The 27447-nt window shown below is 48.0% G+C and overlaps 3 long non-coding RNA genes across 4 annotated transcripts; all 3 read right to left on the bottom strand.

Moving 5' to 3' along the window:
• Positions 1 to 6401: 6401 nt before the first annotated feature.
• LOC309890588 lies at positions 6402 to 9092 on the bottom strand. The gene is made up of 4 exons (XR_014319433.1): positions 8374 to 9092; positions 8204 to 8253; positions 7717 to 7810; positions 6402 to 6799 (listed from the first exon to the last, which is right to left on the bottom strand). It is a non-coding gene; the product is annotated as an uncharacterized lncRNA (long non-coding RNA).
• A 460-nt stretch (positions 9093 to 9552) lies between these two features.
• LOC309890589 lies at positions 9553 to 20675 on the bottom strand. 2 transcript variants are annotated; one of them, XR_014319434.1, is made up of 9 exons: positions 20208 to 20675; positions 13436 to 13510; positions 11308 to 11374; positions 11108 to 11169; positions 10771 to 10831; positions 10560 to 10610; positions 10353 to 10429; positions 9751 to 9816; positions 9553 to 9662 (listed from the first exon to the last, which is right to left on the bottom strand). It is a non-coding gene; the product is annotated as an uncharacterized lncRNA (long non-coding RNA). The 2 variants fall into 2 exon arrangements; XR_014319435.1 differs by lacking the exon at positions 20208 to 20675 and adding an exon at positions 13631 to 13983.
• A 1931-nt stretch (positions 20676 to 22606) lies between these two features.
• On the bottom strand, positions 22607 to 23747 carry LOC309890590. Its single transcript, XR_014319436.1, has 3 exons — positions 23672 to 23747; positions 23131 to 23248; positions 22607 to 22670 (listed from the first exon to the last, which is right to left on the bottom strand). It is a non-coding gene; the product is annotated as an uncharacterized lncRNA (long non-coding RNA).
• Between the last annotated feature and the right edge of the window lie 3700 nt (positions 23748 to 27447).

A 27447-nucleotide genomic window follows, 5' to 3' on the forward strand; every position in this document is an offset into this window, starting at 1 on the left:
AACTTTAGGACGCTCTAAGCACAAACTGAAAACATGAAGACACACAAAACTTTAACCCAAAAATTAGGATGCTTAAAACCCAAAGCCCTAACACAAAACATTAGGATGCTCAACACCATAACCCAAAAAACTAGGATGCTCAAAACCCTAACCCTGGAGAACCTAACCTGAAAAAAAAAAAAAAAAAAAAAAAAAAAAGAGGATCTTAACACACTAACCCTAAGTAACTGACCAAAAATAAAACCCTAGGACCCTAACCCTAAAAAACATAGCAACACTCCATCCCAAAAAAAAAAAAAAAACCAAAAACAAAAAACAAAAAAACCTCTAAAACACTAAAACACTAACCCTGAAACCATTAAAACCCTGTTAAAACTCCAACCCAGTTATACACCAGTTACCTCCCTTAAGGGATATAGAGGAGCTCTCTCAGATACGGCAGTACTACTTCTCGTGCATGCAGCCGGTGGTCGGTCTCATTCTCGTGCTGATGGTGTTGAAAGCTGGGGCAATGGTGGTACTGCTGGAGATACCACAGCCACCGGAGGTGGATTGTTAGGATATGGAGATGGTAGGTTATCCAACGGCTCCCGTTTATTATCTTTTCCTTTTTCCTGTTCTTGTTCTTCTTCAAATTTCTTATCTGCTTTTAGTGTAAATATTGAGGCTGGAAAAGGACATGAAGTCCTCCTGATCCATAATCCTGCATAATCACTTTCTTCCCAGCAAAAAGGTTCCCTCGAATTAACATGTGTATTTAAGGCCTGACAAATACAGTCTTCAAAGGATCCAAAAGCAGGCTGAAAGATATGTGGTGTTAAAGGCTCCTTTGGCCATTCTATCACACAATACTGGACCGTTTTTTATTTACTTTTTCCTTTTCTGGGGCCCCTCTCGTTCCAATTTCTAACCGTTATTCCTAATGGACTTTCTGGTGGTATGTCTGGTAATTTGCTCCCTTTCTTCTGGTCCCTGGTCTTCGATTTTGTCTGACCCATCTAGGAATGTTACTGTGGCAATTCCCACAGCCCTTGGTTACCTTAATAAGAGTGTCTTAGGGAGGATTTAAGATCTATCACCCACCCACAAATCCTATAGGAATCCCTTCGTTCCTTCACTGGCCAAGTCCCTAGCAGGAGATTGGAACCGTGGTTAGAAGACCTCCACAATCGCTTCGGAACTGAATTCCGTCTCAGTCACACTCTTACACACACAGGCAACCGAAACCCACCCAACAGAACAGTATACGCTTTAAACGCTTATGACTCCATTGTCTTCATTCAGATCTTCACACGCAGAATTACGGGCAAAATATAGTGCTGCAGCCAGCAAGGGAACTGAAAAAAAATCAAAACCTTTGCTTACCTTTATTCAGGTTCAAGATGCCATTAGTCCCGACCTGACTCGAACAGCAGCCACCAAATGGTGGGGCGCCTCTCCTAGATAAAGTAAGAATTCAGGAACCAAAGCCCTCCCGGACAAGCCCCCAGTTGTCATACATGACTGGGTCCCAAATTGGATTGCAATTAAATTTTACAATTTATTAAATGAATAGAGGTAAACGAGCAGTTGTGCACAAACAGATATACTGTGACAGCTGCCCTTCAGCACGTGCCCAGAGGCAGACTGGATGTCTTTGCCTAAACAGTCCGGACAATGTATTAGTACACCCATGCACTGCCACGTTAGCTGTCATCACTAACTGCCAGGCAGGACAGCTCCAGACCAAACACATACACACACAGGCACGCCACAAACACTAAAACAAAACACACAACACAAGGCACAAGAAAAAGTGAGTCCCAGAGGGAAGCCCTATGGCAACAGCAAGTCAGAACAGGTGCTCTGCAGCAGACCCCAGGAGAGACTCAACAATCAGTCGCATCGCACCCGAAGGCTGCCGCACACTCTGAGAAACCAAACCTACCAGTCCTGAGCAGCTCCCCACCTCCTCCTGCCAACCACGCTCAGCACACACACTATTTGCCCCTAAAAAAAACAAAACCTTAGAACATACACACACGAAAAAAAAACATCTGAGATCCATAAATGCCAAAAAGACGTGCACGCACAGCAGCCCCTGCAGAGGTAATCACAGACTTACCCTTTGCAGAGGAAAGAGCAGACTCTGATAGAACCCTGCTCAGGCTCTTGGTAACGCTGCATCTAAACTGCCAAGCCACATGTAGCATGAAATGAAGCTGGTTTTAGTCCCCTGGAAAATTACACAAGTAGGTTTGTACATCTAGAGATTAAAATATAGCTCAAAAAACAGAAGCGTATCCCACCATCGCAAAGAACAGTGAGCCAGCAACCTCTACTAAATATCCCTCTGTTAAGTGAATTCCAAGGACTTATAAATCCAGAAATCCATAGACTCCAGCCTGCCTAGAGAACCCTGCAGCTGACTGAAGGAAAACAAAGCACTTACCCCAAAGAGCAGCCTAGGCAGAAGGAGCTCTCTGATGCCATGCCTGGGGCTCATATACCATTTGGCCCTGCCCAGCACCCAAACCCAATCACATTGTAAAGGGGAGGGACAAAGCACAAGGAAGTAGGAGCAGAGCAGGAGCAGCAGATTTTCATTTTCTTTTTTTTTTTTTTTTTTTTAAATCTGCTTTACCTGAACAACATGCAGAGGACAAGAGACCTGGGGTGTTTCTAGAAGCAACAATCCCCATGCTTTTGCTGCAGCTTTTAATATTAAAAGGACAACACAACCAGTCAAGTAACTGGAACTTTTTCAAATGGAATTACGTCAAACAGGTTCATCATCACTTGCAAAAACAGAGAACCAGCATTCACTAGCATGCCAGAGCTAATACCCACCTCCTGCACAACGCTCACTACTACTAATGCAACATATCATTGTGCAATACCTCTCTGTTCCTGGTTCCTTTAACTCACCTGCTCAGTAGCTCCAACTGAGAAATGTGCCCGGTCAGCACCACGCTGAAATGTGCCCGAACAGACTTATTCTTCAGTGATGAAGAAGGTGACCCTGCTCAGTCTCTTGGCAGTACTGCACTTATGTGGTCAAGAAACCGTACCCCACGGTTTCCCAAAAACAACGTACCTGGCAACCCCTCATAAACATACCTCAAATATGTGAATTCCATGCACATAAAGCCTAGAAGGCTTTATGGTCTAAAGACTCGACAGACAGCAAACACACAGGCAAAAGCTCCAGAAATATAACAAACCGCCCCTAACCCTGAGAAAGGCCACTGCTTATATGCCCAATGCTGCCATTTTCAGATACATGCTCACACAGGGAGCCTCCACGATACATTTCTCCTAAACCCTGCTCCATCACTTTGCCACCAAGGTTGTGACTTTGATAAGATTTGACATATAGGCAAAGACTCACAAAAAGCCCTGTAATTCTGCAAAAATCATAAGGGACCCAGAAACACAAAGCAAACACACAAAATAACATCGCCATACTATCCGTAAAACTGCTGTAATAACTACTCACCTGAGGAAGAGCTGCGTGCAATACAGGCACCTACTACTTAGATTGCTTTACTATGACAGATCCTACCAGTTGCCACCTCGAAAAGATATGCGTACCGGTTTCTACTTGAAAATGCATCAGTCCATAGACTCTGACCCACCTAAAGAACCCTGCAACTGACTGAAGGAAAAACAAAGCACTTACCCCAAAGAGCAGCCCAGGCAGAAGCAGCTCTCTGATGGCACACCTGCAACTCAGTTACTATTAGGTCCCACCTGGAACCTGAAGCCAATCACATGGGAAAGTGCAGGGGGAAAGCACAAAAAAAGCAGAAAGAAGAGGAACAGCAGCTGTGGTTTTATTACCTTATTTATATGGCTTAGCTCAACAGCATGCAGAGTGCAGACATGAGAACTGGGGTGTTTCTAGAAGCTACAATCTGTTGTCGACGGAAGGAAGACACAGACGCTCAATATGAGTGAACAGTGAACTTCAACTTTAATGGATAGCTCAGTCGCCTTTTATCTAGTTTGAACATAATCAACTCATACATATTGCAAAAACTAAGCTCAGGATTGGCTAACACTTTCCTATCTTGTCAGTTAGTTCCTCCCTCTTTTAGCTACCGTCCCGCCTTAGGGACTTTCCCAACCACACAAGGGCATCGTGTCCTTGGGCCTGATTGGTTCTCAACCAGCTGCGCACGTGCCCAGGCTCATATGAGTTGAGTACGGTACCTCCCCTAGCCCATGACCTCCTAACTGCTCAACATCCACGTGTCCTACCTCACTTAACCAATCCTCCACAATTCCCCCGTTTTTATTTTGTGCTACAAATACCTTCTCTGTGAGTTGCTCTAGTTTCTTAGTTAGGCAGTTAAAGGTTACATATGCAGCAATTATAATCAATATAATTATAAGTAGAAAGCAAAGTCCCTCTTTAACTAACAAAACCCATCCACCCATGTTCCCAAAAACAGATTTAAGCCAACCTTCAAACCAACTATCTTGTACTACAATTTTTTGTGTATGATCCCTTAACCATTTCAAGTGGTCGTGAATTGACTGACCATGGTCGGAAAGATTAAAGCAACACATTCCTTCTACATCTTCACACCCATGTCCCTGAGCCAAGAACAAGAAATCAATAGCGGCCCTATTTTGCAGCACAGCGTGCCTTAGGCTTTCCGTGTCTTGCGACATTTCAGAAAGAACTTGTGTGGTTACATTTGACTGTTTAACAGCCCAACAAGCAAGCTTATTTATGCTAGCCAAAGCGTGTGCAGTTCCTACAGTCAGAAAAAGATCCATTAAGCAGAGTAATACGGGCAGAGTATGGTGCTAACATTTCACTCAGTTCCTTTGGATCCCCTATCGGGACCCCAAACAAGCATGTTCTGAAAGGGTACATAACATAACACAACTATACAACTTAACCCTAATAACACTACAATTACTGTAAGCACTTAATGGTAACACAATTAATAGTAAGTAACACAACTTAGTAGTAACACACTTAAACCTAATCACTTGATGGTGATCAAAGGCTGTTCTTGATAGTCGTCGAGGTGTCACAGCCCACGTCATTGTCAGAATGATTATCAGGAACCTCTTCCTGGTCGTCTTCGGCGTGTGCAGATTCTAAAGCTGCTTCAGTCCACTTTGCAGTGATCCACTGGGTACCTGTTTCTGGCACCACTTCAAAATCTCTATAACATTTTATAACATTTTTGCAAGTAACTCTTTAACCACATTTATCACAATACTACATGCAATGATGATTGACACCACAGTGAACAAAATCCTTAATCCCTCTTTGACTAATCCCAGTAACCATCTATGCATTGTTTCAAACAAATCAGTGAACCATTGATTGAAAGGATTGATACCATATTGACTCTTTCTCATGTGCTCTTTCAAGAAAGTAATGGATTTGTGAATTGACTCATTACGATCAAAAAGTTTTAAACAGTACGTTCCCTTAAGTTTCTCCAAGTGGCTACTTCGCACAATGACTCCATACTTGTGAAACATGATTTTGCTCGACCAGTACTAATTTCCTATGATTTCAGCCTGCACTATGGCAATAAATGCGCTCTCACTAACACAGTACACAGCACACTCACACACCCAGAGGCCTCTGGCACATCTCACTCTCAATCATACCACAACCTCAATCATACCACATGAATATAATTTAGAATGATAAGCAAACAAACAAGTATTGCCTCTCATTGTGTTCCTCGTGAAGTGACTTGCAACACTTTGTTTTAAAACCTTACCCTTACACAAATACTTTCAACACAAAATACCTGGACATTTAAGAATAACACATACAATTATTAACACTCCAGTTAGTATCCCTTTTTCATTGCAAGGTAAACCTCTTATAAAAAGAATGCCAGAGAGAAGCAGTACAGCCGCCGCTGCTTCCATGGTTACATCAGACAGGCTGCAGGGTCCTGATGTCCGTCCCTCTGCTCTGTGCCGACTCGCCACACGGTGAGGGTCAGCTGCCATTCGATTCCGCGGAACTCCGAGCGCAGCACTGCTCGTGGCGGTGACTGAGGGGGGGGGAGGCTCCCACTGCCCCGTAGCCCCCTGAGGCAGCGTTATCGTTCTCACTGAAGGCGGCAGTGGGCAATCCCCAGCTCCAACACTTCCCGGCAATCCCAGTCGCTCTGTAGCAGCAGTAGCGACTCTCTGCTCAGCCTGATGTATAACTAAGGCGTTAGTGACTGCTCTCCAAGGCTTCAATAATTTTTTAGCAGCCTTATTTTCATTAATAACTTCATCAAACAATTTGTCCCCAAATTTACGCCACTCTGTTTGTTGAAAAACTGTATCAGGATTGATAAAACAACCCTGCATTACTCCATATGCTAATAATCCTGGTAAATCCTTTTTGCAGTCTATATCTGAAGTGATCCCCTTTTCTAAAAAGCATTCGAGCAAAGCATACGCCGCTTGTCTCTCCATACCTTTATATACGTTGGTTGCAGCCTTTGCAAAGACCTCGGCGGCGCTTCTCCGGCGGGACCCTTTATAGGCTCATCCCGGGTGCGGGGACTCCCTTCCACCTTCCGAGCTGTGGGTGCGGGGACTCCAAGTTTTCGTCCCTTTCACCTTTCAGACCTCGGCGACGCGTGACCGGCGGGATCCTCTCCCGGGTGCGGGGACTCCACGTCCCTTTCACCTTCCCGACGCGGGTGAGGGGATTCTTGTCCCTTCCACCTCCTGGGCTGCGTTGCAGGACTGGTTCCTCCCTTATTCCGTCCAACCGTGGCCCAGGATCACCGCCAGCAGTGTCCAAATCCCGTTCAGATCGGTCCCTGTTCGGGCGCTATTTGTTGTCGACAGAAGGAAGACACAGACGCTCAATATGAGTGAACAGTGAACTTCAACTTTAATGGATAGCTCAGTCGCCTTTTATCTAGTTTGAACATAATCAACTCATACATATTGCAAAAACTAAGCTCAGGATTGGCTAACACTTTCCTATCTTGTCAGTTAGTTCCTCCCTCTTTTAGCTACCGTCCCGCCTTAGGGACTTTCCCAACCACACAAGGGCATCGTGTCCTTGGGCCTGATTGGTTCTCAACCAGCTGCGCACGTGCCCAGGCTCATATGAGTTGAGTACGGTACCTCCCCTAGCCCATGACCTCCTAACTGCTCAACATCCACGTGTCCTACCTCACTTAACCATTCCTCCACAACAATCCCCATGCTTTTGCTACAGCTTTGAATATTAAAAGGACAAAATGACCAAGCAAGTAGCTGATTTTTTTTTTTTCATCTGGAATTAGCTCAAGCTTTTATTTACATAGAAAGAAAAGTCTAGGAGCAGAACTGATTACATGCCAAAAAAGAATTCAATTCCATTCCACTCACAGGAAAAATCACTTACTTAAGTAAGCTGAGAACCAAAAGGCTATGCTGATGTGTTAAAACACATTACAGGACACTGGGTCCAGGCCCTCCGCTGCACCCACTTAAAATCCATCCCTACACTCACCAAGGTGCAACCCCAACCAAAACACAGACACAGCATTTCAGCTTCAACACAGTTTTGGGAACTGGTAGAAAGGACACCTCATCCTCAGCAAGGTGTGCTCAGGCTACACAGGACAGGGCTTTGGGCACCTCTTTGCCTACCAAAGAAGACAGCCATCAGCACCTGCTATGTTCCGATTCTAAAGACTAACATCACAGCCCACATTGCCTGGGACACCTGATAAACAGAAGAGAAAGCAGCCATACCGTTTTCAAGCCGTCCCTGCATGTGTTGCTCCTTGATGATCTGCAACCTCTTCTCAAATCCTCAACTGCTTCTGTGGAGAGCCTGCCATGGCACCTGCAAAGCAAGATGGATACCCTTCGCAGTCACCTCGTGCTACTTGGCAGTTCTGCTCCAATCCAGCTCACAAACAGCCCGCCCTTCCCGTGCTGCTCTTTAGAGTGCAGCTTAGCCCCTCTGAGCCTGTGCGACTCACCTGTGAAACAAAAAGAAAAGCATAGGCCTAAGCAGCATCCAAAGCCACAGCACAGCTAGGACAGTTACTCTCATCTGCTCCCTTACCTCTGCTCCCTCACCTGCCCTCGAGGCAGATGCTTCCATCTGCTCTCTTAAGCCAGCTACAACACACCCCTGAAATATAAACAGGATTTTTACTGTATTTTGTGTAGTTAACTAACTGCAGTGACAACTGCACCCCTAAAGTGCCTGCTACATCTGTTCATCACTCACCTTGCCGAAAGCAGCTATGCTCAAGTCCCACGTTGTACACTGTGTTGCAGCTTTAACAAATGAAAACAGTCACAATATAATCATTCAGCGGCCTGCATTAGCACCCATCCCTCAACAACACAAAGGAACCCCATTTACAAATTATTGTTTCAAAACAGCAGCCCCCTTACCTCAGCACCTCAGAAGTAGATCAAGCCTGTCACTGAGCTGCCTACCCAGTGCTGAACAGTTCCAGATGGAGCTCTTTCCTGTGACAGGTTCCAAAAGGTTTACACTCTACTGGGGATAGGAAAGAAATAAGAATAAACATTTCAAAACCCCATATCTGTAACCTTTCAAGATTCAACAGACCTCCTCAAGCACACCGTTCAAGCGCTTATGCGAGCAGCTGCTCACAAGCAGATATACTCTCCCACCTCCACATCTGCCAAACACCACAGAGATGACTGTGCCAGCTGCCCTTCAGTACGTGCCCAGAGGCAGACCGGATGTCTTCGCCAAAACAGTCCAGACAATGTATTAGTACACCCATGCACTGCCACATTAATCACTAACTGCCAGGCAGGACAGCTCCAGACCAAACACATACACACACAGCCACGCCACAAACACTACAAAACACACAACACAAGGCGCAAGAAAAAGAGACCCCCGGAGGGAAGCCCTATGGCAACAGCAAGTCAGAACAGGTGCTCTGCACCAGACCCTAGAGAAGACTCAAATGTCATGACACGCGACTGGAAGCAACTGCCAGAACTGGGATGATGGAGGCCTAAAAAGCCTTCCTTCAAGACAAGAGACCAGAAGGATGGGGACTGAAAACCCCATAAGACGATGCTTAGGAATTCAATTCCCAACAAGAGCTCCTGATGCGGCCCAGATGACTTCTGCAAGAGTGAGGATGGAAACAGACGCGATCTCAAACCGAATATGATGCACGAGACCTGAAACAGACCTGCTCTTTAAGCAGTGACTGCAACACAAGAAGTGCTCAGATCAGAGTCATGATGACAAAACAAGCACTGAGGCCCTTCAGCACCACTACCAAGTTGCCTGTCTACTCAGTCCAGTGTCAAAAGCTAGGAGGATATCAAGACCCGAGAAGCACAGAACAGACGCTGCAGAAGCAACACAAGACAGACGAACAGAAGGAAACTGTCCTGCCTGGCACACGCACTCACGCTACAAAATAATCCCACTTCTTCTATTAGCCTGGTGACCCAGCCACAAGCAGCCTGAACGTGACCCAGCCTGAACCACCCTCACCGTGGAACCAAGTCTAGTCAGCCAGCTGGCTCCACGCTGCTCTGGCTCCCAGCTCCCATTAGCCACCCCAGATATGCAAATACCAGGTGCCCCCCAACTTAGCTCTCAGGTTGCTGCATGGTAAAGTCCCTCCGCCTCAAGAAATGCACAGGCACCGATTGTCATCTTAGTCAATTGCCAGGCTCATCATCAGCTGCAAAAACAGAGTAACAGCATTCACTAGGACGCTGGCCCCATTGCTCACCTTCTCCACAATGCTGACTACTGCTAATGCAACATACGATTGTGCTCACGTGTTCCTCTCCGAGTCCAAGCTCCAACAGTGCAGCCAGTATCATCCACACCACCTGGGAAAACAAAGGGATTAAATGATCGTTGCGTTCACAACACATCACCCAATGGTGTTGTTTTTTTTTTTGTTCTTGTTATTGTTGTTTTGTGTGTGTGTTTCCTGTATTTTTTTTTAAATCTGCTTTAGCTCAACAGCATGCAGAGTGCAAACAAGAGAACTGGGGAGTTTCTAGAAGCAACAATCCCCATGCTTTTGCTGCAGCTTTGAATATTAAAAAGACAATACAACCCAGCAAGTAACTGGAACTTTCTTACCTGGAATTAGCTCAAACTTTTATTTACGCAGAAAGAAAAACCTAGGAGCAAAACAGATTATACACCAACAAAATTGAGTCCATTCCATCCCCAGAAAAAAAATCACATACTCTCATCCCCTCCTGTACCTCAGCCGCTTGCCTGCCCCACATGGCAGATGTTTCCATCTGTTCTCTTTACCCACTTATAGCACCTCTAAAAGCCCAACTGGAATTTTACTCTGTTGGATGTAGGAAAATAACTGCAGTGACAACCGCGCCCCAAAAACAACAGTTACCTCTGCTCATCATGCACCAGAGTCACTGCAGAGGCAGCTCGGGTCAAGACGTCCTGCACTGCGCACTGCGTTTCACCCTCAACAAAGGAGAAAGACAAGCAGAAGATAAACATTCAGCTGACAGCAGTAGCACCCATCCCTCAACAACAAAAGGGACCCCATCTTTAGTTTTATCCTTTCAAAACAGCAGGCCACTTGCCTCTGTACCTGCAAATTAGGTCCAAGCTTGAAAGGAGCGGCCAGCATCACCCACGCCACCTGGGAACACAGAAGGACACAATGACCACTCTTCTTGCGAGCAACCACCTGCCACACTGCTCCTCTATCCCAAACAGCCTCACTTCGGACCCTCACAGGGAAACACCTGAGCGTCTTCCCTTCGCTTCGGATAAGGGATGACCAGGCTGACAACACTCACCTTCCCTCAGAGCTTTGTGACATGAGGATTTCCCTTCCCTGTCCACGACTGCTCAAAGCACCTGTAGAGACAAGAGAAAAGCACACTCTGAGGCACCTCACAGCCACAGCGTACCTGCTGCAATAATACCTCTCTCTTCCCAGCTCCGGTACTTCAGCTGCTCACCAGCTCTAACTGAGATTCTTTGCTCACAGTGCCACAGCAAACTCCACCCGGGCCACACAACACACACTACACAAGCTACAATGGCTAAGACACACAAGCTGCAACGTTCCCGCCCAACAATCAGTCGCATCGCACAGGAATAATGCCACACACTCCTCGAAACCAAACCTACCAGTCTTCAGCAGCTCCCCACCTCCTCCTACCAACCACGCTCAGCAAACACACTATTTGCCCCTGAAAAAAAAAAAACAAAAACTTAGAACATACACACACACAAAAAAAAAAAAAAAAACAAAAAAAACAGCTGAGGTCCACAAATGCCAAGAAGATGTGCACACACAGCAGCCCCAGCAGGAGTAATCACAGACTTACCCTTTGCAGAGGAAAGAGCAGACTCTGATACAACCCTGCTCAGTCTCTTGGTAATGCTGCACCTACGCTGTCAAGCCACACATAGCATGTAATCAAGCTGGTGTAACTCTCCAGGGGACTAAAACAAGTGTTTTTATACATGTAGAGATTAAAATATGGCTCAAAAACAGGAGCATATGTGACCATCCCAAAAAACAGTGAGCCAGCAAACTCTACTAAATATCCCTCTATTCCAAGCACTTCGAAATCTAGAATTCCAACCCCTTAGAAATCTAGAATTCCATGGACTCCAGCCTGTCTAGAAAACCCTGCAACTGACTGAAGGAAACACAAAGCACTTACCCCCAAAGAGCAGCCCAGGCAGAAGGAGCTCTCTGATGGCATGCCTGGGGCTCATATACCTTTTGGCCCCACCCAGAACCCAAACCAAATCACCTGGGTATGATGAGGGGCAAAGCACAAGAAAGTAGAAAGAGAACAAGAGAAGTAGCTGTGGTTTTTTTCTTTCTTTTTTAAAAATCAGCTTTATCTCAAAAGAATGCAGAGAGCAGACAAGATATCTCTGGTAATTCTAGAAGCAAAAATCCCTTTTTGCTTTCTCTGCAGGTTTTAATATTGAATTGACAATATCACCAAGCTAGTAACTGAAACTTTCTCAACTGGAATTAGTTTAAACAGACTCATCCCCATCTGTAAACACAGAGAACCAGCATTCACCAGCATGCCAGCCCTAATACCCACCTCCTGCACAACACTCACTACTACTAATGCAACATACCATTGTGCAACACCTCTCTGTTCCCAGCTCCTTTACCTCCCCTGCTCAGTAGCTCCAACTGAGAAATGGGCCCGGGCGGCGCCGCGCTTAAATGGGCCCGGGCGGCGCCGCGCTTAAATGGGCCCGGGCGGCGCCGCGCTTAAATGGGCCCGGGCGGCGCCGCGCTTAAATGGGCCCGGGCGGCGCCGCGCTTAAATGGGCCCGGGCGGCGCCGCGCTTAAATGGGCCCGGGCGGCGCCGCGCTTAAATGGGCCCGGGCGGCGCCGCGCTTAAATGGGCCCGGGCGGCGCCGCGCTTAAATGGGCCCGGGCGGCGCCGCGCTTAAATGGGCCCGGGCGGCGCCGCGCTTAAATGGGCCCGGGCGGCGCCGCGCTTAAATGGGCCCGGGCGGCGCCGCGCTTAAATGGGCCCGGGCGGCGCCGCGCTTAAATGGGCCCGGGCGGCGCCGCGCTTAAATGGGCCCGGGCGGCGCCGCGCTTAAATGGGCCCAAACAGACTTATTCTCTAGAGATAAAGGAGGTGATCCTGCTCACTCTCTAGGCACTACTGCACTTATGTAGTCAAGGAACCCTTCCCACGGTTTCCCAAAAACAACGTACCTTTTCTTTTTCTTTATATCCTTTATTTACATAGAAAGAAAATCTAGGAGCAGAACTGATTACACGCCAAAAAAAAAAAAAAATCAAATCCATTCCACTCGCAGGAAAAATCACTTACTTCAGTAGGCTATCTGAGAACCAAAAGGCTATGCTGATATGCTGGGTCAAAACACACTAGAGGACACTGGGGCCAGGCCCTCTGCTGCACCGGCCTAAAACCCATCCCTGCACTCACCAAGGTGCAACCCCAACCCAAACACAGACACAGCATTTCAGCCTCAACACAGTTTTTGGAACTGCTGGAAAGCAGGCTTCATCCTCAGCGAGGCGTACTCAGGCTGCACAGGAGGGGGCTTCAGGCACCTCTTTGCCTATTAAAGAAGAACGCCATCAGGAACTGCCACACCAGACAACCTTTTTCCTCTACAACACCTTTCTCAGGAACCACGCAGCATTCCAGCGACCTGCTTTCCTCCTACTCTAAAGGATATCTCAGCCCACCTTGTCTGTGGCACCTCATAAACTGGAGAGAAAGCAACTGCAGCAGCAAAAGCCACAGCACCCTTAGCACCCTTAGGACAGTTACTCTCATCGCCTCCTGTACCTCAGCCGCTGGCCTGCCCCACATGGCAGATGCTTCCATCTGTTCTCTTCACCCACTTATAGCACCTCTAAAAGAGTAACTGAAATTTTACTCTGTTGGTTGTAAGAAAATAACTGCACTGAACCGCACCCCAAAAATAACAGCTACCTCTGCTCATCACGTACGAGTCACTCCAGAGGCACCTCGGGTCATGACATCCTGGACTGCACACTGCGTTTCAGCCTGAACAAGGGAAAACAGTCACAAAATAATCATTCAGCTGCCAGCATTAGCACCCATCCCTCAACAACACAAAGGAACCCCATTTACAATATTATTGTTTCAAAACAGAAGCCCCCATACCTCAGCACCTCAGAAGTAGATCAAGCCAGTCACCGAGCTGCCTACAGAGCGCTGAACAGTTCCAGAAGGGGCTCTTTCCTGTGACAGGTTCCTCCAAAGGTTTACACTCTACTGGGGACAGGATAGAAATAAAAATAAAAATTTCAAAACCCCATATCTGTAAGCTTTCAAGATTCAACAGACCTCCTCAAGGATACCATTCAAGTGCTATGCGAACAGCTGCTCGCAAGCAGCTCAACTGTCCCCCCAACCCCCAACATCTGCCAAACACCACAGAGATGACTGTGCCTGCTGCCCTTCAGTACGTGCGCAGAGGCAGACTGGATGTCTTCGCCAACACAGTCCAGACAATGTATTAGTACACCCATGCACTGCCACGTTAGCTGTCATCACTAACTGCCAGGCAGGACAGCTCCAGACCAAACACATACACACACAGCCACGCCACAAACACTACAAACAAAACACACAACACAAGGCGCAAGAAAAAGTGACCCCCGGAGGGAAGCCCTATGGCAACAGCAAGTCAGAACAGGTGCTCTGCACCAGACCCAAGGAGAGACTCAAATGTCACGACATGTGACTGGAAGCAACTGCCAGAACTGGGATGATGGAGGCCTAAAAAGCCTGCCTTCAAGACAAGAGACCAGAAGGATGGGGACTGAAAACCCCATAAGAAGACACTTAGGAAATCAATTCCCAAGCAGGAGCTCCTGATGCGGTCCAGATGACTTCTGCAGGAGTGAGGATGGAAACAGATGTGATCTCAAACCGAATACGATGCACAAGACCTGAAACAGATCTGCACTTTAAGCAGCGACTGCAACACAAGAAGTGCTCAGATCAGAGCTATAACAAATCAAGCACTGAGGCCCTTCAGCACCGCTACCAAGTTGCCTGTCTACTCAGTCCAGTGTCAAAAGCTAGAAGGATATCAGGACCCGAGAAGCACAGAACAGACGCTGCAGAAGCAACACTACGAGACAGACGAACAGAAGGAAACTGTCCTGCCTGGCACACGCACTCAAGCTACAAAATAATCCCGCTGCTTCTATTAGCCTGGTGACCCAGCCACAAGCAGCCTGAACGTGACCCATCCTGAACCACCCTCACCGTGGAACCAAGTCTATTCAGCCAGCTGGCTCCATGCTGCTCTAGCTCCCAGCTCCCATTAGCCACCCCAGATATGCAAATACCACGTGTCCCCTAACTTAGCTCTCAGGTTGCTGCATGGTAAAGTCCCTCCGCCTCAAGAAATGCACAGGCACTGGTCGTCATCTTAGTCAATTGCCAGGCTCATCATCAGCTGCAAAAACAGAGTAACAGCATTCACTAACGCACCAGCCATGATGCCCACCTGCTCCACAATGCTGACTAGTACTGATGCAACGTACAATTGTGCTCACGTGTTCCTCTCCGAATCCAAGCTCCAACAGTGCAACCAGTATCATCCACACCACCTGGGAAAACAAAGGGATTAAATGATCGCTGTATTCACAACAAATCACCCAAAGGTGGATTTTTGTTGTTGTTTTTTGTGTGTGTGTATTTGTTTTTTTGTTGTTGTTTTTTTTTTTTTTTTTTTTTGAAATCTGCTTTAGCTCAAAAGCATTCAGACTGCAGACAAGAGAACTGGGGTGTTTCTAGAAGCAACAATCCCCATGTTTTTGCTGCAGCTTTGAATATTAAAAGGACAATACAGCCCAGCAAGTAACTGGAAATTGCTTAACTGGAAATAGCTCGAACATTTTTTTTTTTTTTTTTTACATAGAAAGAAAAATCTAGGTGCAGAACAGATTATACACCAAAACAAACACCAAACAATCTTCCCTTCGCTTCAGATAAAGGATGACCAGGCTGACAACACAAACCTTCCCTCAGAGCTTTGTGACATGAGGATTTCCCTTCCCTGTCCACGACTGCACAAAGCACCTGCAAAGACAGGAGAAAAGCACACTCTGAGGCACCTCACAGCCACAGCGTACCTGCTTGTGGTGGTTTTACCGTGCTGGGCAGCTAAACCCCACAACCGCTCTCTCACTCCCCCTCTTTTAGATGAGGAGGGGTAGAAGTAAAGCAAAGAACAAGTCACGGGTTGATATAAGGATAATTTAATGAAAAGGGAAATAATAATAATAATTAAATAAAGATTATGAACTAAACAATTTAACTAAAGGAAAATAAAAAGGGAAAGGGGAAAAGGGAGGGGGAAAGGGAAAAAATAAAAAGAAGGGAGGAAAACAAATAAAATAAATGAAGGCTATATGGAAGTGCAAAGAAAAGAAATTACTCTCTACTTCCCACAAATGAGCGATGATTGACCACGTCCTTGAAGCAGGGCCTCAATGCACATAGCCGGGGTTCGAGAAGAGGACCGACGTTTTCCCAACAAGAGCCCACCCCTCCCCTCCTCTTCCTGTCTCTACTTTTATTGCTGAGTATGACATTACATGGTATGGAATATCCCTTTGATTGGTTTAGGTCAGCTGCCCTAGTGATGTTTCTCTCCTCACTTTTTGCCCACCCCCTAGGAGGGTTAGAGAAAGGCCCAATGCTGTGCCACTGCAGCTCAACAGTAGGCACAACACTGATGTGATAACACTGCTATCCAGCTATAAGCGCAGAGTACAGCACTGTAAGGGCTGCTGCCAGGAAAGTTAACATTCCAGCCAGACCCAGTACACTACTGCAATACCTTTCTCTTCCCAGCTCCGTTACTTCAGTTGCTTAACAGCTCTAACTGAGACTCTTTGCTCACAGCACCACAGCAAACTCTGCCCGGGCCACACAACACACACTACAAGCTACATTGCTTAACACACACAAATTGGAACGTTCCCGCCCAACAGTCAGTCGCATCACACAGGAAGGCTGCCGCACACTCCGAGAAACCAAACCTACCAGTCTTCAGCAGCTCCCCACCTCCTCCTGCCAACCACATTCAGCACACACACTATTTACAGCTCAGAAAAACAAGAAGTTAGAACATACACACACAAAAAAACAACTGAGCTCCACAAATGCCAAAAAGACATGCACACACACAGCAGCCCCAGCAGGGGTAATCACAGACTTACCCTTTGCGGATGAAAAAGGTGACTCTGATACAACCCTGCTCAGTCTCTTGGTAATGCTGCATCTACGCTGCCAAGCCACATGTAGCATGTAATCAAGCTGGTGTAACTCTCCAGGGGACTAAAACAAGTGGTTTTATACCTCTAAAGATTAAAATATAACTCAAAAACAGAAGTGTATGACACCATCCCAAAAAACAAGTGAGCCAGCAGCCTCTACTAAATATCCCTCTATTCCAAGCACTTCGAAATCTAGAAATTCATAGACACCAGCCTGCCTAAAGAACCCTGCAACTGACTGAAGGAAACACAAAGCACTTATCCCAAAGAGCAGCCCAGGCAGAAGGAGCTCTCTGATGCCATGCCTGGGGATAATATACCATTTGGCCCCGCCCAGCACCCAAACCCAATCACCTGGGAAAGAGGAGGGACAAAGCACAAGGAAGTAGGAGCAGAGCAGGAGCAAAAGCAGCTGGTTATCTTTTTTTTTTTTTAATTGTTTTTTTAAAATGTGCTTTACCTGAACAACATGCAGAGAGCGGACAGGAGACTTGAGACGTTTCTAGAAGCAACAATCCCCATGCTTTTGCTGCAGCTTTTAAAATTGAAAGAACAACACGACCAGTCAAGTACTCTGGAACTTTTTCAAATGGAATTACGTCAAACAGGTTCATCATCGCTTGCAAAAACAGAGAACCAGCATTTACTAGCACGCTAGCTCTGACACCCACCTCCTCCACAACGCTGACTACAACTAATGCAACATATAATTGTGCAATACCTCTCTGTTCCCAGCTCCTTTATCTCACCTGCTCAGTAGCTCCACCTGAGAAATGGGCCCGGGCGGCGCCGCGCCGAAATGGGCCCGGGCGGCGCCGCGCCGAAATGGGCCCGGGCGGCGCCGCGCCGAAATGGGCCCGGGCGGCGCCGCGCCGAAATGGGCCCGGGCGGCGCCGCGCCGAAATGGGCCCGGGCGGCGCCGCGCCGAAATGGGCCCGGGCGGCGCCGCGCCGAAATGGGCCCGGGCGGCGCCGCGCCGAAATGGGCCCGGGCGGCGCCGCGCCGAAATGGGCCCGGGCGGCGCCGCGCCGAAATGGGCCCGGGCGGCGCCGCGCCGAAATGGGCCCGGGCGGCGCCGCGCCGAAATGGGCCCGGGCGGCGCCGCGCCGAAATGGGCCCGGGCGGCGCCGCGCCGAAATGGGCCCGGGCGGCGCCGCGCCGAAATGGGCCCGGGCGGCGCCGCGCCGAAATGGGCCCGGGCGGCGCCGCGCCGAAATGGGCCCGGGCGGCGCCGCGCCGAAATGGGCCCGGGCGGCGCCGCGCCGAAATGGGCCCGGGCGGCGCCGCGCCGAAATGGGCCCGGGCGGCGCCGCGCCGAAATGGGCCCGAACAGACTTATTCTTCAGTGATGAAGAAGGTGACCCTGCTCAGTCTCTTGGCAGTACTGCACTTACGCGGTCAAGGAACCATGCTCAACTGTTTCCCAAATACAACTACCTAGCAACACCTCATAAACATACTTCTAATATGTCAATTCAAGGACATCAAGACTAGAAGGCTGCAAGGTCTAAAGACTCAACAGACAGCAAACACACAGGCAAAAGCTCCAGAAATACAATAAACTGTCCCTAAACCTGAAACAGAATACCCCTTACATGCCCACTGCTGCCATTTTCAGATACACGCTCACACAGGGAGCTTCAATGATACATTTCTCCTAAACCATGCTCCGTCACTTTGCCACCAAGGTTGTGACTTTGATAAGATTTGACATAAAGGCAAAGACTCGCAGAAAACCCCGTAATTCTGCAAAAATCATAAGGGACCCAGAAACACAAAGCAAACACACAAAGTAACATCACCATACTATCCGTAACACTGCTATAACTACTACTCACCTGAGGAAGAGCTGCATGCAATACAGGCACCTACTACTAGATTGCTTTACAATGACAGATCCTACCAGTTGCCACCTCAAAAAGATAGGAGTACTGGTTTCTACTTGAAAACGCATCAGTCCATAGACTGACCCACCTAAAGAACCCTCCAAACAACTGAAGGAAAACCAAAGCACTTACCCTAAAGTGCAGCCCAGGCAGAAGGAGCTCTCTCATGGCATACCTGCAACTCAGTTACCATTAGGTCCCACCTGGAACCTGAAGCCAATCACCTGGGAAAGTGCAGGGGGAAAGCACAAAAAAGCAGAAAGAGGAGGAGCAGCAGCTGTGGTTTTATTAACTTCTTTGTATGGCTTAGCTCAACAGCATGCAGAGCGCAGACAAGAGAACTGGGGTGTTTCTAGAAACAAAAATCCCCATGCTTTTGCTACAGCTTTGAATATTGAAAGGAAAATACAAACAAGCAAGTAACTCCTTTTTTTTTTTCCACCTGGAATTACCTCAATCTTTCATTTACAAAGAAAAATCTAGGAGCAGAATAGATTACATGCCAAAAGAAGAATTCGATTCCATTCCACTCGCAGGAGAAATCACTTACTTCAGCAGGCTATCTGAGAACCAAAAGGCTATGCTGATGTGTTAAAACACACTACAGGACACTGGGGCCGGGCCCTCCGCTGCACCCACTTAAAACCCATCCCTACACTCACCAAGGTGCAACCCCAACCCGAACACAGACGCAGCATTTCAGCCTCAACACAGTTTCCAGAACTGCTGGAAAGCAAGCTTCATCCTCAGCGAGGCGTGCCCAGGCTACACAGGACAGGGCTGCGGGCAACTCTTTGCCTACCGAAGAAGACCGCCATCAGCACCTGCTTTGTTCCGATCCTAAAGACTAACATCACAGCCCACGTCGCCTGGGACACCTGATAAACAGAAGAGAAAGCAGCCATACCGTTTTCAAGCCCTCCCTGCACGTGTCGCTCCTCGATGATCTGCAACCTCTTCTCAAATCCTCAACCGCTTCTGTGGAGAGCCTGCCATGGCACCTGCAAAGCAAGACCCTTCGCAGTCACCTCGTGCTACTTGGCAGTTCTGCTCCAATCCAGCTCACAAACAGCCCGCCCTTCCCGTGCTGCTCTTCAGAGTGCAGCTTGGCCCCACTCAGCCTGTGCGACACACCTGTGAAACAAAAAGAAAAGCATAGGCTGAAGCAGCATACAAAGACACAGCACAGATAGGACAGTTACTCTCATCTGCTCCCTAACCTCTGCCCCCTCACCTGCCCTCGAGGAAGATGCTTCCATCTGCTCTCTTAGGCCAGCTACAACACACCTCTGAAATACAAACAGGATTTTTACTGTACTTTGTGCAGTTAAGTAACTGCAGTGACAACTGCACCCCTAAAGTACCTGCTAGATCTGCTCATCGCTCACCTTGCTAAAAGAAGCTGTGGTCAAGTCCTGTGTTGTACACTGTGTTGCAGCTTTAGCAAATGAAAACGGTCACAAGATAATCATTCAGCTGCCAGCATTAGCACCCATCCCTCAACAACAGAAGGGACCCCATTTACAAATTATTGTTTCAAAACAGCAGCCCCCTTACCTCAGCACCTCAGAAGTAGATCAAGCCAGTCACCGAGCTGCCTACCGAGTGCTGGACAGTTCCAGAAGGAGCTCTTTCCTGTGAGCAGTTCCTACTAAGGTACACACTCTACTGGGGACAGGAAAGATATAAAAATAAAAGTTTCAAAACCCCGTATCTGTAAGCTTTCATGATTCAACAGTGCACCGTTCAAGCATTATGGGAGCAGCTGCTCGCAAGCAGCTCAACTCTGCCAAATCCACATCTACCAACCTCCAGAGATGACTGTGCCAGCTGCCCGTCAGTACGCGCCCAGAGGCAGACCGGATGTCTTCGCCAATACAGTCCGGACAATGTATTAGCACACCCATGCACTGCCACGTTAGCTGTCATCACTAACTGCCAGGCAGGACAGCTCCAGACCAAACACATACACACACAGCCACGCCACAAACACTACAAACAAAACACACAACACAAGGCGCAAGAAAAAGTGACCCCCCCGGAGGGAAGCCCTATGGCAACAGCAAGTCAGAACAGGTGCTCTGCACCAGACCCAAGGAGAGACTCAAATGTCACGACACGCGACTGGAAGCAACTGCCAGAACTGGGATGATGGAGGCCTAAAAAGCCTGCCTTCAAGGCAAGAGACCAGAAGGATGGGGACTGAAAACCCCATAAGACGACGCTTAGGAAATCAATTCCCAAGCAAGAGCTCCTGATGCGGTCCAGATGACTTCTTCAAGAGTGAGGATGGAAACAGACGCGATCTCAAACCGAATACGATGCACGAGACCTGAAACAGAACTGCATTTCAAGCAGCGACTGCAAGACAAGAAGTGCTCGGATCAGAGCCACGATGACAAATCAAGCACTGAGGCCCTTCAGCACCGCTACCAAGTCGCCTGTCTGGTCAGTCCAGTGTCAAAAGCTAGGAGGATATCAAGACCCGAGAAGCACAGAACAGACGCTGCAGAAGCAACACTACAAGACAGACGAACAGAAGGAAACTGTCCTGCCTGGCGCACGCACTCACGCTACAAAATAATCCCGCTGCTTCTATTAGCCTGGTGACCCGGCCACAAGCAGCCTGAACGTGACCCAGCCTGAACCACCCTCACCGTGGAACCAAGTCTAGTCAGCCAGCAGGCACCATGCTCCTCTGGCTCCCAGCTCCCATTAGCCACCCCAGATATGCAAATACCAGGTGCCCCCCAACTTAGCTCTCAGGTTGCTGAATGGTAAATTCCCTCCGCCTCAAGAAATGCACAGGCACTGGTCGTCATCTTAGTCAATTGCCAGGCTCATCATCAGCTGCAAAAACAGAGTACCAGCATTCACTAGCATGCCGGTCATGATGCCCACCTTCTCCACAACGCTGACTACTGCTGATGCAACATACAACTATGCTCACCTGTTCCTCTCCAAATCCAAGCTCCAACACTGCAACCAGTATCATCCACACCACCTGGGAAAACAAAGGGATTAAATGATCGTTGCGTTCACAACACATCACCCAATGGTGGGTTTTTTTTGTTATTGTTGTTTTTTGTGTGTGTGTGTGTTTCCTTTTTTTTTTTTTTTGGTCTGCTTTAGCTCAACAGCATGCAGAGTGCAAACAAGAAAACTGGGGTGTTTCTAGAAGCAACAATCCCCATGCTTTTGCTGCAGCTTTGAATATTAAAAGGACAATACGACCCAGCAAGTAACTGGAACTTTCTTACCTGGAATTAGCTCAAACTTTTCTTCACGTTGAAAGAAAAATCTAGGAGCAGAACACATTATACATCAACAAAATTAATTCCATTTCATCCCCAGAAAAAAAATCACATGCTCTCATCCCCTCCTGTACCTCAGCCGCTTGCCTACCCCACGTGGCACACGCTTCCATCTGTTCTCTTTACCCACTTATAGCACCTCTAAAAGACAAACTGGAATTTTACTCTATTGGATGTAGGAAAATAACTGCAGTGACAACCGCGCCCCAAAACCAACAGTTACCTCTGCTCACCACGCACCAGAGTCACTGCAGAGGCAGCTCGGGTCAAGACGTCCTGCACTGCGCACTGCGTTTCAGCCTGAACAAAAGGAAAAACACAGGCAGAAGATAAACATTCAGCTGACAGCAGTAGCACCCATCCCTCAACAACAACAAAAGGGACCCCATCTTTAGTTTTATCCTTTCAAAACAGCAGGCCACTTGCCTCTGTACCTGCAAATTAGGTCCAAGCTTGAAAGGAGCGGCCAGCATCACCCACGCCACCTGGGAACACAGAAGGACACAATGACCACTGTGCTTGCAAGCAACCACCTGCCACACTGCTCCTCTATCCCACACAGCCTCACCTCGGACCCTCACAGGGAAACACCTGAGCGTCTTCCCTTCGCTTCGGATAAGGGATGACCAGGCTGACAACACTCACCTTCCCTCAGTGCTTCGTGACACGAGGATTTCCCTTCCCTGTCCACGACTGCACAAAGCACCTGTAGAGACGAGAGAAAAGCACACTCTGAGGCACCTCACAACCACAGCGTACCTGCTGCAATACCTCTCTCTTCCCAGTTCCTTTACTTCAGTTGCTCAACAGCTCTAACTCAGATTCTTCGCTCACAGCGCCACAGCAAATTCTGCCCGGGCCACACAACATACGCTACACAAGCTACATTGCTTAGGACACACAAGCTGGAACGTTCCCGCCCAACAATCAGTCGCATCGCACAGGATGGATGCCGCATACTCCTAGAAACCAAACCTACCAGTCCTGAGCAGCTCCCAACCTCCACCTGCCTACCACGTTCAGCACACTAACTGTTTACCCCTCAGAAAACCAGAAACTTAGAACATACACACACACAAAAAAAAAAAAAAAAAAAAACACAACTCCACAAACGCCAAAAAGACATGCACACACAGCAACCCCGGCAGCAGTAATCACAGACTTACCCTTTGCAGATGAAAAAGGTGACTCTGATACAACCCTGCTCAGTCTCTTGGTAATGCTGCATCTACGCTGCCAAGCCACATGTAGCATGTAATCAAGCTGGTGTAACTCTCCAGGGGACTAAAACAAGTGGTTTTAAACATGCAGAGATTAAAATATATCTCAAAAACAGGAGAATATGCGGCCATCCTAAAAAAAAGTGAGCCAGCAGCCTCTACTAAATATCCCTCTAATTCAAGCTCTTAGAGATCTAGAATTCCAACCACTTAGAAATCTAGAAATCCATAGACACCAGCCTGCCTAAAGAACCCTGCAACTGACTGAAGGAAACACAAAGCACTTATCCCAAAGAGCAGCCCAGGCAGAAGGAGCTCTCTGATGCCATGCCTGGGGATAATATACCATTTGGCCCCGCCCAGCACCCAAACCCAATCACCTGGGAAAGAGGAGGGACGAAGCACAAGGAAGTAGGAGCAGAGCAGGAGCAACAGCAGCTGGTTATCTTTTTTTTTTTTTTAATTGTTTTTTTAAAATGTGCTTTACCTGAACAACATGCAGAGAGCGGACAGGAGACTTGAGACGTTTCTAGAAGCAACAATCCCCATGCTTTTGCTGCAGCTTTTAAAATTGAAAGAACAACACGACCAGTCAAGTACTCTGGAACTTTTTCAAATGGAATTACGTCAAACAGGTTCATCATCGCTTGCAAAAACAGAGAACCAGCATTTACTAGCACGCTAGCTCTGACACCCACCTCCTCCACAACGCTGACTACAACTAATGCAACATATAATTGTGCAATACCTCTCTGTTCCCAGCTCCTTTATCTCACCTGCTCAGTAGCTCCACCTGAGAAATGGGCCCGGGCGGCGCCGCGCCGAAATGGGCCCGGGCGGCGCCGCGCCGAAATGGGCCCGAACAGACTTATTCTTCAGTGATGAAGAAGGTGACCCTGCTCAGTCTCTTGGCAGTACTGCACTTACGCGGTCAAGGAACCATGCTCAACTGTTTCCCAAATACAACTACCTAGCAACACCTCATAAACATACTTCTAATATGTCAATTCAAGGACATCAAGACTAGAAGGCTGCAAGGTCTAAAGACTCAACAGACAGCAAACACACAGGCAAAAGCTCCAGAAATACAATAAACTGTCCCTAAACCTGAAACAGAATACCCCTTACATGCCCACTGCTGCCATTTTCAGATACACGCTCACACAGGGAGCTTCAATGATACATTTCTCCTAAACCATGCTCCGTCACTTTGCCACCAAGGTTGTGACTTTGATAAGATTTGACATAAAGGCAAAGACTCGCAGAAAACCCCGTAATTCTGCAAAAATCATAAGGGACCCAGAAACACAAAGCAAACACACAAAGTAACATCACCATACTATCCGTAACACTGCTATAACTACTACTCACCTGAGGAAGAGCTGCATGCAATACAGGCACCTACTACTAGATTGCTTTACAATGACAGATCCTACCAGTTGCCACCTCAAAAAGATAGGAGTACTGGTTTCTACTTGAAAACGCATCAGTCCATAGACTGACCCACCTAAAGAACCCTCCAAACAACTGAAGGAAAACCAAAGCACTTACCCTAAAGTGCAGCCCAGGCAGAAGGAGCTCTCTCATGGCATACCTGCAACTCAGTTACCATTAGGTCCCACCTGGAACCTGAAGCCAATCACCTGGGAAAGTGCAGGGGGAAAGCACAAAAAAGCAGAAAGAGGAGGAGCAGCAGCTGTGGTTTTATTAACTTCTTTGTATGGCTTAGCTCAACAGCATGCAGAGCGCAGACAAGAGAACTGGGGTGTTTCTAGAAACAAAAATCCCCATGCTTTTGCTACAGCTTTGAATATTGAAAGGAAAATACAAACAAGCAAGTAACTCCTTTTTTTTTTTCCACCTGGAATTACCTCAATCTTTCATTTACAAAGAAAAATCTAGGAGCAGAATAGATTACATGCCAAAAGAAGAATTCGATTCCATTCCACTCGCAGGAGAAATCACTTACTTCAGCAGGCTATCTGAGAACCAAAAGGCTATGCTGATGTGTTAAAACACACTACAGGACACTGGGGCCGGGCCCTCCGCTGCACCCACTTAAAACCCATCCCTACACTCACCAAGGTGCAACCCCAACCCGAACACAGACGCAGCATTTCAGCCTCAACACAGTTTCCAGAACTGCTGGAAAGCAAGCTTCATCCTCAGCGAGGCGTGCCCAGGCTACACAGGACAGGGCTGCGGGCAACTCTTTGCCTACCGAAGAAGACCGCCATCAGCACCTGCTTTGTTCCGATCCTAAAGACTAACATCACAGCCCACGTCGCCTGGGACACCTGATAAACAGAAGAGAAAGCAGCCATACCGTTTTCAAGCCCTCCCTGCACGTGTCGCTCCTCGATGATCTGCAACCTCTTCTCAAATCCTCAACCGCTTCTGTGGAGAGCCTGCCATGGCACCTGCAAAGCAAGACCCTTCGCAGTCACCTCGTGCTACTTGGCAGTTCTGCTCCAATCCAGCTCACAAACAGCCCGCCCTTCCCGTGCTGCTCTTCAGAGTGCAGCTTGGCCCCACTCAGCCTGTGCGACACACCTGTGAAACAAAAAGAAAAGCATAGGCTGAAGCAGCATACAAAGACACAGCACAGATAGGACAGTTACTCTCATCTGCTCCCTAACCTCTGCCCCCTCACCTGCCCTCGAGGAAGATGCTTCCATCTGCTCTCTTAGGCCAGCTACAACACACCTCTGAAATACAAACAGGATTTTTACTGTACTTTGTGCAGTTAAGTAACTGCAGTGACAACTGCACCCCTAAAGTACCTGCTAGATCTGCTCATCGCTCACCTTGCTAAAAGAAGCTGTGGTCAAGTCCTGTGTTGTACACTGTGTTGCAGCTTTAGCAAATGAAAACGGTCACAAGATAATCATTCAGCTGCCAGCATTAGCACCCATCCCTCAACAACAGAAGGGACCCCATTTACAAATTATTGTTTCAAAACAGCAGCCCCCTTACCTCAGCACCTCAGAAGTAGATCAAGCCAGTCACCGAGCTGCCTACCGAGTGCTGGACAGTTCCAGAAGGAGCTCTTTCCTGTGAGCAGTTCCTACTAAGGTACACACTCTACTGGGGACAGGAAAGATATAAAAATAAAAGTTTCAAAACCCCGTATCTGTAAGCTTTCATGATTCAACAGTGCACCGTTCAAGCATTATGGGAGCAGCTGCTCGCAAGCAGCTCAACTCTGCCAAATCCACATCTACCAACCTCCAGAGATGACTGTGCCAGCTGCCCGTCAGTACGCGCCCAGAGGCAGACCGGATGTCTTCGCCAATACAGTCCGGACAATGTATTAGCACACCCATGCACTGCCACGTTAGCTGTCATCACTAACTGCCAGGCAGGACAGCTCCAGACCAAACACATACACACACAGCCACGCCACAAACACTACAAACAAAACACACAACACAAGGCGCAAGAAAAAGTGACCCCCCCGGAGGGAAGCCCTATGGCAACAGCAAGTCAGAACAGGTGCTCTGCACCAGACCCAAGGAGAGACTCAAATGTCACGACACGCGACTGGAAGCAACTGCCAGAACTGGGATGATGGAGGCCTAAAAAGCCTGCCTTCAAGGCAAGAGACCAGAAGGATGGGGACTGAAAACCCCATAAGACGACGCTTAGGAAATCAATTCCCAAGCAAGAGCTCCTGATGCGGTCCAGATGACTTCTTCAAGAGTGAGGATGGAAACAGACGCGATCTCAAACCGAATACGATGCACGAGACCTGAAACAGAACTGCATTTCAAGCAGCGACTGCAAGACAAGAAGTGCTCGGATCAGAGCCACGATGACAAATCAAGCACTGAGGCCCTTCAGCACCGCTACCAAGTCGCCTGTCTGGTCAGTCCAGTGTCAAAAGCTAGGAGGATATCAAGACCCGAGAAGCACAGAACAGACGCTGCAGAAGCAACACTACAAGACAGACGAACAGAAGGAAACTGTCCTGCCTGGCGCACGCACTCACGCTACAAAATAATCCCGCTGCTTCTATTAGCCTGGTGACCCGGCCACAAGCAGCCTGAACGTGACCCAGCCTGAACCACCCTCACCGTGGAACCAAGTCTAGTCAGCCAGCAGGCACCATGCTCCTCTGGCTCCCAGCTCCCATTAGCCACCCCAGATATGCAAATACCAGGTGCCCCCCAACTTAGCTCTCAGGTTGCTGAATGGTAAATTCCCTCCGCCTCAAGAAATGCACAGGCACTGGTCGTCATCTTAGTCAATTGCCAGGCTCAT

Source organism: Aythya marila, assembly GCF_965140915.1.
Source record: "Aythya marila genome assembly, contig: HAP1_HAP1_SCAFFOLD_679, whole genome shotgun sequence".
NCBI lineage: Eukaryota > Metazoa > Chordata > Aves > Anseriformes > Anatidae > Aythya > Aythya marila.